This window comes from Triticum aestivum, chromosome 5D (assembly GCF_018294505.1).
Source record: "Triticum aestivum cultivar Chinese Spring chromosome 5D, IWGSC CS RefSeq v2.1, whole genome shotgun sequence".
NCBI lineage: Eukaryota > Viridiplantae > Streptophyta > Magnoliopsida > Poales > Poaceae > Triticum > Triticum aestivum.
The window spans coordinates 219,905,454-219,919,414 of record NC_057808.1 but is presented as its reverse complement, the minus strand read 5'-3'; positions in this window follow the sequence as shown (position 1 = coordinate 219,919,414).

Genomic DNA, 13,961 nt, shown 5'->3' with positions numbered 1-13,961 from the left:
ATCAAGATCTATAAGGATAGATCAAAAACGCTTAGTGGTACTTTCAAATGAATACATACCGTGACAAGATTTTGAAGGAGTTCAAAATAGATCAGCAAAGAAGGAGTTCTTGGCTGTGTTACAAGGTGTGAGTATTGGGTAAGACTCAAGACCTGACCACGGCAGAAGAAATAGAAAGGACGAAGGTCGTCCCCTATGCTTTAGACGTAGGCTCTACAATATGCTATGCTGTGTACCGCACCTGAAGTGTGCCTTGCCATGAGTTAGTCAAGGGGTACAATAGTGATCCAGGAAGGGATCACATGACAGCGGTCGAACTTATCCTTAGTATCTAGTGGACTAAGGAATTTTCTCGATTATGGAGGTGGAAAGGGGGTTCGTCGTAAAGGGTTACGTCGATGCAAACTTTGACACTAATCCGGATGACTCTGAGTAGTGAACCGGATTCGTATAGTAGAGGAGTTATTTGGAATAGCTCCAAGTAGCGCGTGGTAGCTGCATCTACAAGATGACATAGAGATTTGTAAAGCACACACGGATCTGAATGTTATAGACCCGTTGACTAAAACCTCTCTCGTAAGCATAACATGATCAAACCCTAGAACTCATTGAGTGTTAATCACATGGTGATGTGAACTAGATTATTGACTCTAGTAAACTCTTGGGTATTAGTCACATGGAGATGTGAACTTTGAGTGTTAATCACATGGTGATGTGAACTAGATTATTGACTCTAGTGCAAGTGGGAGACTGTTGGAAATATGCCCTAGAGGCAATAATAAAATGGTTATTATTGTATTTCCTTGTTCATGATAATTGTCTGTTGTTCATGCTATAATTGTATTAACTGGAAACCGTAATACATGTGTGAATACATAGACCACAACATGTCCCTAGTAAGCCTCTAGTTGACTAGCTCGTTGATCAATAGATGGTTATGGTTTCCTGACCATGGACATTGGATGTCATTGATAACGGGGTCACATCATTAGGAGAATGATGTGATGGACAAGACCCAATCCTAAGCATAGCACAAGATCGTGTAGTTCGTTTGCTAGAGCTTTTCTAATGTCAAGTATCATTTCCTTAGACCATGAGATTGTGCAACTCCCGGATACCGTAGGAATGCTTTGGGTGTACCAAACGTCACAACGTAACTGGGTGGCTATAAAGGTGCACTACAGGTATCTCCGAAAGTGTCTGTTGGGTTGGCATGAATCGAGACTGGGATTTGTCACTCCGTATGACGGAGAGGTATCTCTGGGCCCACTCGGTAATGCATCATCATAATGAGCTCAATGTGACCAAGTGTTGGTCACGGGATCATGCATTACGGTACGAGTAAAGTGACTTGCCGGTAACGAGATTGAACAAGGTATTGGGATACCGACGATCGAATCTCGTGCAAGTAACGTACCGATTGACAAAGGGAATTGTATACGGGATTGATTGAATCCTCGACATCGTGGTTCATCCGATGAGATCATCGTGGAACATGTGGGAGCCAACATGGGTATCCAGATCCCGCTGTTGGTTATTGACCGGAGAGTCGTCTCGGTCATGTCTGCATGTCTCCCGAACCCGTAGGGTCTGCACACTTAAGGTTCGGTGATGCTAGGGTTGTAGAGATATTAGTATGCTGAAATTCGAAAGTCGTTCGGAGTCCCGGATGAGATCCCGGACGTCACGAGGAGTTCCGGAATGGTCCGGAGGTAAAGATTTATATATGGTAAGTCCTATTTTGGCCACCGGAAAATGTTCGGGATTTTTCGGTATTACACCGGGAAGGTTCTAGAAGGTTCCAAAGTGGGGCCCACCTGCATGGGGGGACCCACATGAACGTGGGTAGTGGGGGCAAGGCCCCACACCCCTGGTCAAGGTGCACCAAGATCCCACCTTAGAAGGAATAAGATCATATCCCGAAGGGATAAGATCAAGATCCCTAAAAAAGGGGGATAACAATCGGTGGGGAAGGGAAATGATGGGATTTCTTTCCCCCACCTTTCCCAACGCCCCAATGGACTTGGAGGGCAAGAAACCAGCCCCCTCCACCCCTATATATAGTGGGGAGGCGCATGGGAGCAGCACCCCCAAGCACTGGCGCCTCCCTCCCTCCCGTGACACCTCTTCCTCCCCGCTTGCGCTTGGCGAAGCCCTGCCGGGATCCCGCTACTTCCACCACCACGTCGTCGTGCTGCTGGATCTCCATCAACTTCTCCTCCCCCCTTGCTGGATCAAGAAGGAGGAGACGTCCCCGCTCCGTACGTGTGTTGAACGCGGAGGTGCCGTCCGTTCGGCGCTAGGATCATCGGTGATTTGGATCACGACGAGTACGACTCCATCAACCCCGTTCTCTTGAACGCTTCCGCTCGCGATCTACAAGGGTATGTAGATGCACTCCTCCCCTCTCGTTGCTAGCATCTCCTAGATTGATCTTGGTGACACGTAGGAAAATTTTGAATTTCTGCTACGTTCCCCAACATTATAATCATTTTATATCATTTTTTGGTACTAACCTATTGACATAGTGCCAAGTGCCAGTTCTTGTTTTCTGCATGTTTTTTACATCGCAGGAAATCAATATCAGACGGAGTCCAAATGCAACGAAACTTTACAAAGAATTTTTATGGACCAGAAGACACATAATGGGCCCTGGCTGCGCCTGGGGGGTGCTCCGAGGATAGCACAACCCACCAGGGCGCGCCAGGAGGCCCAGGCACGCCCTGGTGGGTAGTGTCCACCTCGGGTGCCCCTCGGACCGCCTCATTGCTCTATAAATACCCCAATATTCCCAAAACCCTCGGGGAGTCGACAAAATATTGATCCAGCCGCCGCAGAGTCCAGAACCACCAGAGCCAATCGAGACACCATCTCGGATGGGGTTCACCACCTCCATTGGTGCCTCTCCGATGATGCGTGAGTAGTTCTTTGTAGACCTTCGGGTCCGTAGTTAGTAGCTAGATGGCGTCCTCTCGCTCGCTGAATTCTCAATACAATGGTCTCTTGGAGATCCATATGATGTAACTCTTTTTGCGGTGTGTTTGTTGGGATCTGATGAACTTTGATTTTATGATCAGTTATATCTTTTTATATCCATGAAAGTATTTGAGTTTCTTTGATCTCTTTTATGCATGATCTCTTATAGCCTCATATTTCTTCTCCGATATTTGGGTTTTGTTTGGCCAACTTGATCTATTTATCTTGCAACGGGAAGAGGTGATTTGTAGTGGGTTTGATCTTACGGTGCTTGATCCCAGTGACAGAAGGGGAACCGACACGTATGTATCGTTGCTACTAAGGATAGAACGATGGGGTCTATCTCTACATAGATAGATCTTGTCTACATCATGTCATCGTTCTTATTGCATTACTCCGTTTTTCCATGAACTTAATACACTAGATGCATGCTGGATAGCGGTCGATGTGTGGAGTAATAGTAGTAGATGCTGGCAGGAGTCGGTCTACTAATCTTGGATGTGATGCCTATATAATTGTCATTGCCTGGATATCGTCATGATTATTTGAAGTTCTATCAATTTCAAAACAGTAATTTGTTCACCCACCGTTTTGCTATTTTCTCGAGAGAAGCCACTAGTGAAACCTACGACCCCGGGTCTTTTTCTCATATATTTGCCTGTGCGATCCACTGTTCCTTTGCATTTATTTTCAGATCCATTAAACCAAAAATACAAAAATACTTTGCTGCACTTTATTTTATTTGCGACCTATTTATTCAATCTATTACAACTTTCTCCTGTCCACGCACCAATTTCTGGCGCCATTACCCGGAAGGGGTTGACAACCCCTTTAACGCGTCGAGTTGCGAGTGGTTGTTATTTGTGTGCAGGGGCTGTTTACGTTGTGTTGCTTGGTTCTCCTACTAGTTCAATAACCTTGGTTTCATATCTGAGGGAAATACCTACCGCCGCTGTGCTGCATCATCCCTTCCTCTTTGGGGAAATACCGATGTAGCTTCAAGCGACATCAATGGCCACTTTTAGTCCCTAAAAGTCCCTCCTGTTTGGTTTAGATGGGACTAAAAGGGACTTTTTTAGTCCCTACACCAAAAAGTCCCTGTAAACAAACACCCTCTAATAATGCCGCTAGGCAATTGAAGCAATGCCACAGTTAAAAGCAAATTACATGTTTAACAAATTTTATTGTGAATATAATCTCTCTCTTAATATGAATCAATGCCACCAAAATGCTACTGTCTTACTTTCTTTCTAATTTAGATAAGTTAGATGCTTCTTTTTGTTGGCTTCTGTGTCATCCACCGTTATTGACCACTAGTTGTTTCCTTTGCACCTCTGTGAAAACAGGGTTATCTACTTCACCTCATTGCTATTGTGACCTTTTGTTGCACTGCACAAAACACTTTTGTTTTAAGAGTGTTTTGTGCAGTTCAACCAAAATGTCACACCGACAACGTTGCCTGATTTTCTTGATCTTAGTGGAACTGCACAAGAGGAGATCTGACTTCCTATCCGTGTTGGCAAATTTGTTTCAGATCTTCTTCTTGTGAGTTGTTTGAATTCCGCGTCATGAGAGGTCAGTACTAGCCCTCTTTCACATGATTGTGCAGTGTGCTTCCATATGTTGTGCTACTTATATGGTAATGTTGCTTGATTTTAGTGAACTGCACAAATGGAGACAAGACTTCCAATCTGTATGTGCACCATAATATCCCATTGAGGTAAGATAAGGATATTTCACAACTGTTGGCCTGTATTTTGCCACTTCCATCAGAAAATTAATGTCGTTGTTTAGTGTTATACTTGTGCTCCATAATTGACATGCCAAATCTTATATTGAAGGCGAAGCTTGTCTGTTATCGAACCAAGTGATGAAGGGGAAGAACAAGCGGAAGAAAAACAAAAATCAACTCCCGGTGCTGTAATGAAGCACCGGAACTGTGATGACACAAGTAATGATATAGTTTTGCATCTTAATTTATTGCTATGGCTGGAACGAGCAATTGTTTTGCCACTGATTTGATGCCACTCTTAATGTAATATGTAATTATCTCTACTTGTGCAAACAGGGATCTTCTTTCAAGATAACATATATTTTAGTGGAACTGCACAAGAAGATGTTGGAAACATTAACACTACTGCAGGATGCTGCTAACGCGACACTACAATCAGAGACCCTTCGAGAAACTGTGTGCGATGCCATAATCGCAAACAGTGTTGTATGAAAACCGTCAGAAATGTATAAAACATTTTCGATGACGGGTGCATCAAACACGGTTCAGGTTTTAGTTGTTGTGCGATGAAGGGCATACCGTTAACCCGTTCGAACTGTTTGCGATGAGGCAGAACAACAGAAATGGGCAGCCATATCAATGTGTGTGCGATATACGGCATACAGTTCGCTCCGATGAACCATTTGCTATTAGGGAGTGCAACATAAACGGTTAGCCAGATCAAGGTGTGTGTGATATTGGGCATACGGTTCACTCGGATGAACTGTTTTCGATTAGCGAACGACACAGAAACTACGTGGCAAACAGCCGACTCGGATGAACTGTTTGCGATGAGAAATTACAACACAGATGGTTAATATAGTTAGTTCGTGTGCGATTCTGTGTGTACAAAAAACTTTGAAATATGCAAACTAGTTGCTTGCGGTGTCTAGGAATATCGCACACGATGCGTCTGCGAGTACTCGTGTGCAATGATTAGTAAGTTACACACACGTTTCCTTATGTTAACACTTGTGTGATAAATAACACATGGCACCGGATATGGTATTCGGGTTGTGTGTGTGCTCCACTTAGTCTTCCCAGGGTCCAGCGAATGCTTCCCACGCTCCACATGGATGAATTGTAAAATCCACGCCTATTCCCTCACCGGTTTCCCGCCACCAGCTAACGGCTTGCTGCATATAACCCAGGAGGCAACGCACCGCCGCGATACTCTGCGAAGATCTAGTCCTCACCCATCTACCATTAGTTATTCCAAGCATGCCAGGCAACGACCAAAGCTTCAACGTCGATGCCTACCTGCGTTACATCTTCGGCGAGGAGAACGAGCCGGAGCAGGTAGGGGAGCAAGAGCTTCATCGGCCGGTGCAGGCACCATGGCCCATCGGCAGCGATATCGGCGTCACAGTCCTTGGGAGCACAATCGACATATTGCAGAGGAGGTGTGATGAGCAGTTTGCCATCCACCGTGCAAAAGATCCAGAGCTGCTCGGCGGCATGATCGACGACCCACCCGAAGAGCTGCCTTCACCAGTGCTCATCGAGAGCCTGATGCCCCGCAAGGAATGGGCAGAGGACCTCTGCGATTCAGTCAAGATAAAGGCAGCCTACGGCTTCATCATTGCCCGTGGCGGCCGTGTCAACCGCGGCGGCCATGATGTGGTTGCCAGGCTCGAGCACATCCTTGGCGGAGTTGACGTCCCCGACGAAGTAGAACATCGCCAACGTGATATCTTGAGGATGCAGGTGATCGACAGAATTTGCTACCAGGCTAGAGACATGGAAATGGAGCGGTTCCACGGAGTTGTCATGCGCGCGATTGCACGCTGTCAAGCTCTTCTGGAAGAGGCCCAGTAGCCCCAAGAGCCTCCCAGCGCCAGCAGCTCCGTAGGCGGAGGCGGGTCGGCACACTCGGAGTGAATGGCCGCAAGGGTGCTATGCTGATCATGGAGTCCAAGAAGACCATCGTCGGAAGGCCGCCAACTCAGCCTTTTAGCTTATATTTTATTATAATTGTATGCATATGTAGGTCGTGAGTGTTCTGGGCCTTGCCGCATTTGGCATTTTAAATTATCCTGAATATGTAAGACAATTATTAAGAATCATTAACAGTTGTCATTGTAACTTTGCCTCAACGGCGAGCAGAGCGCGCGCAGGGACGCCAGAGCGGAGCACGCCGCGGCCGCCTCAACGGCAAGCAACCACGTGGTCAACCTTCTGCCATCAATAAAGTTTGACCTTGTTTCTCATCACATTGCTGATTACAACACAATAAGTAATTGCAAATCTGTTCACACCTATCAAACTAATATGTGTTCACACTTAGCACCGGGTTATAAAAACTACCCACTCGAAAATTACTTCACAGTTCCTCTCCTCATCACCCACAAAACTGGTTTTCTCTGTCAAATCGTTCCGCCATGACCGGTAGGAGGAGTTTAGGGTGGACATATAACCACGCAGCAAAGACCAAGGCCGCGGAAGCACTAGAGAGGTCCCGCCGCGAAGCCGCAGCCGCAGGAGAGATGTCCCGGCGTGCCGCGGAGCCCTCGAACGAGCTCTCGCGGGCACGCCAGGGCTCTCACAAGCGCATTCGCAGCGTCGGCCATCGCGACGAGCCGGCGTTCCTGAAGTCCTTCGCCGGCGATGACGACATTCTCGCTGGCGTCACTATGCAGCAGGAGCTGGTCGATGGCTTGATGAAGCTGCTCAAGATCAGCGATGCCTCGGTTGACAAGGCGGCCGGCCTCGTCGAGCAACTCATGGACGACAATGCGAAGCTCCTCAAGTTGGTCGCCGAGAAGGAGGAGGAGGCCGTCGGCTAGAAGATGTTGCATGAGCAGAGCAGTGCCTCGGAGATGACGCTAAAAGCGGTCGTCGAGGAACTGATGGGTGGCTTGAGGAAGCTCCTGATCGAGCGCGAGCAGGAGGTGGAGGAATCCATGGCTGCTTTCAAGCAAAGTCGTGAGGAATTGAAGAAGGGGCTGGAGGATTTCACCGCCCGGCGATCCATCGACGAGTAGAGACAGTAGCGACCCAGATCGTGTTCTGCAATTTCCTTCTTCTCTTGCCCCCGTGTCTTCCGGGCTTTGCCGCATGTGGCATTTTCAATTATCCAGAATATGTAAGACAATTATTATGTGCGCCATTGTAAATTTGTCGTCGTATTATCCGTTGCCATTTTATTTGCGGTCGTATTATCCGTTGCCCTATGTGGCAATTTAAATTAGGGCGGAATACTACTAGTTGAAAAGATGAACAAAGCAAATGCTGCCATGGGATCACAAGCAAACACCCTCCGTCCAGGTGCTTTAATTAACCAATTAATGGAGAAGTTGTGAGCGAGGCGGGCGGCGGCTGGTGCATGGAGGTCAAAGAGCTCGCTTCCCGGTGAACATGGGCGGCCTTGCTGCTCGCACGTGTCCCGTCGAGCCTGCGAGGTGGACATGATGCACGTGTCCCGTCGAGCCTGCGTGGTGGACAGCTCGCACGCGTCCCGTTGAACCTGCACGGCAGACTTCTCGCGCTCGTCCCGTCTAATCAAACAGCTGCACGCATGCCACCGAGTATGGTTAAATTTCGACACGGTAAATATAATACAACCGTTTGCGATATTAACGTGTCAGCTTTTTGTTTCAAAAAGGACTTCGTTGGCTACTAATGTGTGCGCCTCTTCTCAAACTGGATGCTTTTTTTTACCACGGCATATATGTGCCATGTCATGAAACCATGCCAAGTTACATGTTTTTTGGGTGTGTTTTTTATTTACTGGGATTTAAAAACCGAGATTCTCATTGTTTCAGGATGACGACAAGTTTGTAATTCATTCTCATTCCTTAAACGAGACCTAAACATGCACCCAATGACACATGTACGATTTCCCACCCATTTTGCTTCACTGGAGCATGTGGTTGTAGTTCAAATTTGAATTATGGACTACATTAAATGCATAGAAAACTTAGTAATTAGTAATATATATACAATGGCCAAATGAACCCTGAACAATTTCGAATTTCTGCCCGACACTCCTGTTATTCTATGTTGCCTGTAGAAAACAAAGTTCAAGGCGAGAAGAGGCATTGATTATCGTTTCGCCCACAAGAGGGGCATGTTTCCCTACCGGAACCACGAGGGTTGCGACAGGCTCCGGTTTGTAAAAGGCTTGTAATATAGCTTTGCCCAAATTGGACAATTATATATACCATGTAGTGACACCATGCCAAGTTTCATGATTTCTGGTGAGTTTTGGATTTACAGACATTTAAAAACCGAGATTCGCAATGTTTGTGGCCAGGCCAGGACGGCGAGGCGGTTGAATTCGTTCCCATTCGTTCCATGGGACCTAAACATGCACCCCAAGGAAACATGAACGTTTTTCTAGCCATTTTGGTGCACTGGAGCATGTATTTGTAGTTCAGATTTGAATGATGGACATTAAATGCCTTGAAAACTCAATTAATGAATACAAAAGGTCAAACAAACCCTGAATAATTTCAATGTTCAGCGCGAATCTTCAGTTGTTTCGTGTAATTGGCAATATATGTTCAGCGTAGAAAAAAATACGAGGCTAGAAGAGGGAGTGATTATCGTTTGGCCCACAAGGGGACACGTTTCCCTATCAAAACCACGAGGGTTCTTGCGACAGGCTCCGGTTTGTAAGAGGTTTGTAATAAAGCTTGGCCCAAATTGGCAATGTTTTTACCACGACATGTATGTGCCATGACATGACACCTTGCCACCTTTGATGACTTTCTGGTGAGTTTAGGATTTATGGGGACTTAAAAACCGAGATTCGAAATGTTTGAGGAAGAGCCTGGACACCGGTACGGTTGTAATTCGTTTCCATTCCTGGCATGAGACCTAAACATGCACCCAAGGACACATGTATAATTTTTCTAGCCATTTTGGTGAACTGGAGCATGTATTTGTAGTTCAGATTTGAATTATGGACATTAAATGCCTAGGAAACTCAATTAGTGTATAAAAAGGCCAAACGAACCCTGAATAAGTTTACATTTCAGCACGGATATCCTGTGGTTCCATGTTGCCAATGGAAGAAAATACAAGGCAAAAAGAGGCAGTGATTACATTTCACCCACAAGGGGAACACGTTTCCCTATCAGAACCACGAGGCTTCTTTGAGAGAAGCTCCATTTTTTGTAAGAGGTTTGTAATAAAGCTTGGCCCAAATTGGACAATGTTTTTACCACGACATATATGTGCCATGACGTGACACCATGCCACCTTTGATGACTTTCTGGTGAGTTTAGGATTTACGGGGACTTAAAAACCAAGATTCGAAATGTTTGAGTACGAGCCTTGACACCAGTACGGTTGTAATTCGTTCCCATTCCTGGCATGGAACCTAAACATGCACAGAAGGACACATGTATAATTTTTCTAGCCATTTTGGTGAATTGGAGCATGTATTTGTAGTTCAGATTTGAATTATGGACATTAAACGCCTAGGAAACTCAATTAGTGTATAAAAAGGCCAAACGAACCCTGAATAAGTTTAAATTACAGCACGGATATCCTATCGTTCCATGTTGCCCGTAGATGAAAATACAAGGTGAAAAGAGGCAGTGATTACGTTTCGCCCACAAGGGGGACACGTTACCCTATCGGAACTACGAGGCTTCTTTGAGAGAAGCTCCGGTTTGTAAGAGGCTTGTAATAAAACTTGTGCCACAATGGACAAAAAATTCCTCGACATATAAGTGCGATATATGTCGTGACACCATGGCAGGTTTCACGATTTTCAGCTTAGTTTTGGATTTACTGGGATTTAAACCCGAGATTCTTCTCACGAAATGTTTTAAAATAGCACACGGTTCACTCACGAAAGCCGATATTCAATGAAAACTTCGTGGAAACCATATTTTAAAGTTTCATAAAAATATGAAAAAAAAGTGCGATGTTAAGAAGGTGATGTTTTATTGCGACACAAAATTTCAAGTTGAAAAACATTACGAGATGTGAGCTATGAAAAAGAGAAATTCCGCCCTGAATAGTGACATTACTATTCGGCACTATTCAACACTGATTTTGTCTTTTTCATAGCTCACATCTCTTAATGTGTTTCAACTTGAAATTTTGTGTGCCAATAAAACATCATCCTCTTAACATCCCGCATTTTTTTGAAATATTTGAAACTTCAAAACATCTTTTTCTCGTGGTTTTCACCGGTTTCCACCGAATGTTGGTTTCCGTATGATATCCCCCGCCCCTGCTGCGCGCTCGATCTAAGTCCTGTGTTCTGACTGGCCAGAACCCAAACCCCACGGATCGTATGTGTGCACCATTGGATGCTCCTGTTGGGGAACGTAGTAATTTCAAAAAAATTCCTACGCACACGCAAGATCATGGTGATGCATAGCAACGAGAGGGGAGAGTGTTGTCCACGTACCCTCGTAGACCGATAGCGGAAGCGTTTAACACAACGCGGTTGATGTAGTCGTACGTCTTCACGATCCGACCGATCAAGTACCGAACGCACGGCACCTCCGAGTTCAGCACACGTTCAGCTCGATGACGTCCCTCGAACTCCGATCCAGCCGAGTGTTGAGGGAGAGTTTTGTCAGCACGACGGCATGGTGACAATGTTGATGTTCTACCGACGCAGGGCTTCGCCTAAGAACCGCTACGATATTATCGAGGTGTAATATGGTGGAGGGGGGCACTGCACACGGCTAAGAGATCAATGATCAATTGTTGTGTCTATGGGGTGCCCCCCTGCCCCCGTATATAAAGGAGCAAGGGGGAGGCCGCCGGCCAAGGAGGAGGGCGCGCCAAGGGGGGAGTCCTACTCCCACCGGGAGTAGGACTCCTCCTTTCCTTGTTGGAATAGGAGAAGGGAAGGGAGAAGGAGAAAGAAGGAAGGGGGCGCCCCCCTTTCCTAGTCCAATTCGGACTAGTCCATGGGGAGGGGTGCGGCCACTCTCCTTTCCCGTATGGCCCATTAAGGCCCAATACGAATTCCCGTAACTCTCTGGTACTCCGAAAAATACCCGAATCACTCGGAACCTTTCCGAAGCCCGAATATAGTCGTCCAATATATCGAACTTTACGTCTCGGCCATTTCGAGACTCCTCGTCATGTCCCCGATCTCATCCGGGACTCCGAACTCCTTCGGTACATCAAAACTCATAAACTCATAATAAAAATGTCATCGTAACGTTAAGCATGTGGACCCTACGGGTTCGAGAACTATGTAGACATGACCGAGACACGTCTCCGGTCAATAACCAATAGCGGGACCTGGATGCCCATATTGGCTCCCACATATTCTACGAAGATCTTTATCGGTCAAACCGCATAACAACATACGTTGTTCCCTTTGTCATCGGTATGTTACTTGCCCGAGATTCGATCGTCGGTATCTCAATACCTAGTTCAATCTCGTTACCGGCAAGTCTCTTTACTCGTTCCGTAATACATCATCCCGCAACTAGCTCATTAGTTGCAATGCTTGCAAGGCTTATAGTGATGTGCATTACCGAGTGGGCCCAGAGATACCTCTCCGACAATCGGAGTGACAAATCCTAATCTCGAAATACGCCAACCCAACAAGTACCTTCGGAGACACCTGTAGAGCACCTTTATAATCACCCAGTTACGTTGTGACATTTGGTAGCACACAAAGTGTTCCTACGGTAAACGGGAGTTGCATAATCTCATAGTCATAGGAACATGTATAAGTCATGAAGAAAGCAATAGGAACATACTAAACGATCGAGTGCTAAGCTAACGGAATGGGTCAAGTCAATCACATCATTCTCCTAATGATGTGATCCCGTTAATCAAATGACAACTCATGTCTATGGCTAGGAAACATAACCATCTTTGATCAACGAGCTAGTCAAGTAGAGGCATACTAGTGACACTCTGTTTGTCTATGTATTCACACATGTATCAAGTTTCCGGTTAATACAATTCTAGCATGAATAATAAACATTTATCATGATATAAGTAAATAAATAATAATTTTATTATTACCTCTAGGGCATATTTCCTTCAGTCTCCCACTTGCACTAGAGTCAATAATCTAGTTCACATCACCATGTGATTTAACATCAATAGTTCACATCACCATGTGATTAACACCCATAGTTCACATCGTCATGTGACCAACACCCAAAGGGTTTACTAGAGTCAATAATCTAGTTCACATCGCTATGTGATTAACATCCAAAGAGTACTAAGGTGTGATCATGTTTTGATTGTGAGATAATTTTAGTCAACGGGTCTGTCACATTCAGATCCGTAAGTATTTTGCAAATTTCTATGTCTACAATGCTCTGCATGGAGCTACTCTAGCTAATTGCTCCCACTTTCAATATGTATCTAGACCGAGACTTACAGTCATCTAGATTAGTGCCAAAACTTGCATCGACGTAACCCTTTACGACGAACCTTTTGTCACTTCCATAATCGAGAAACATATCCTTATTCCACTAAGGATAATTTTGACCGCTGTCCAGTGATCTACTCCTAGATCACTATTTTACTCCCTTGCCAAAATCAGTGTAGGGTATACAATAGATCTGGTACACAGCATGGCATACTTTATAGAACCTATGGCCAAGGCATAGGGAATGACTTTCATTCTCTTTCTATCTTCTACCGTGGTCGGGCTTTGAGTCTTACTCAATTTCACACCTTGTAACACAGGCAAGAACTCTTTCTTTGACTGTTCTATTTTGAACTACTTCAAAAACTTGTTAAGGTATGTACTCATTGAAAAAACTTATCAAGCGTCTTGATCTATCTCTATAGATCTTGATGCTCAATATGTAAGCAGCTTCACCGAGGTCTTTCTTTGAAAAACTCCTTTCAAACACTCCTTTATGCTTTGCAAAATAATTCTACATTATTTCGAATCATCAATATGTCATTCACATATACTTATCAGAAATGCTGTAGTGCTCCCACTCACTTTCTTGTAAATACAGGCTTCACTGCAAGTCTGTATAAAACTATATCCTTTGATCAACTTATCAAAGCGTATATTCCAACTCCGAGATGCTTGCACCAGTCCATAGATGGATCGCTGGAGCTTGCATATTTTGTTAGCACTTTTAGGATTGACAAAACCTCCTGGTTGCATCATATACAACTCTTCTTTAATAAATCCATTAAGGAATGCAGTTTTGTTTATCCATTTGCCATATTTCATAAAATACGGCAATTGCTAACATGATTCAGACAGACTTAAGCATAGATACGAGTGAGAAACTCTCATCGTAGTCAA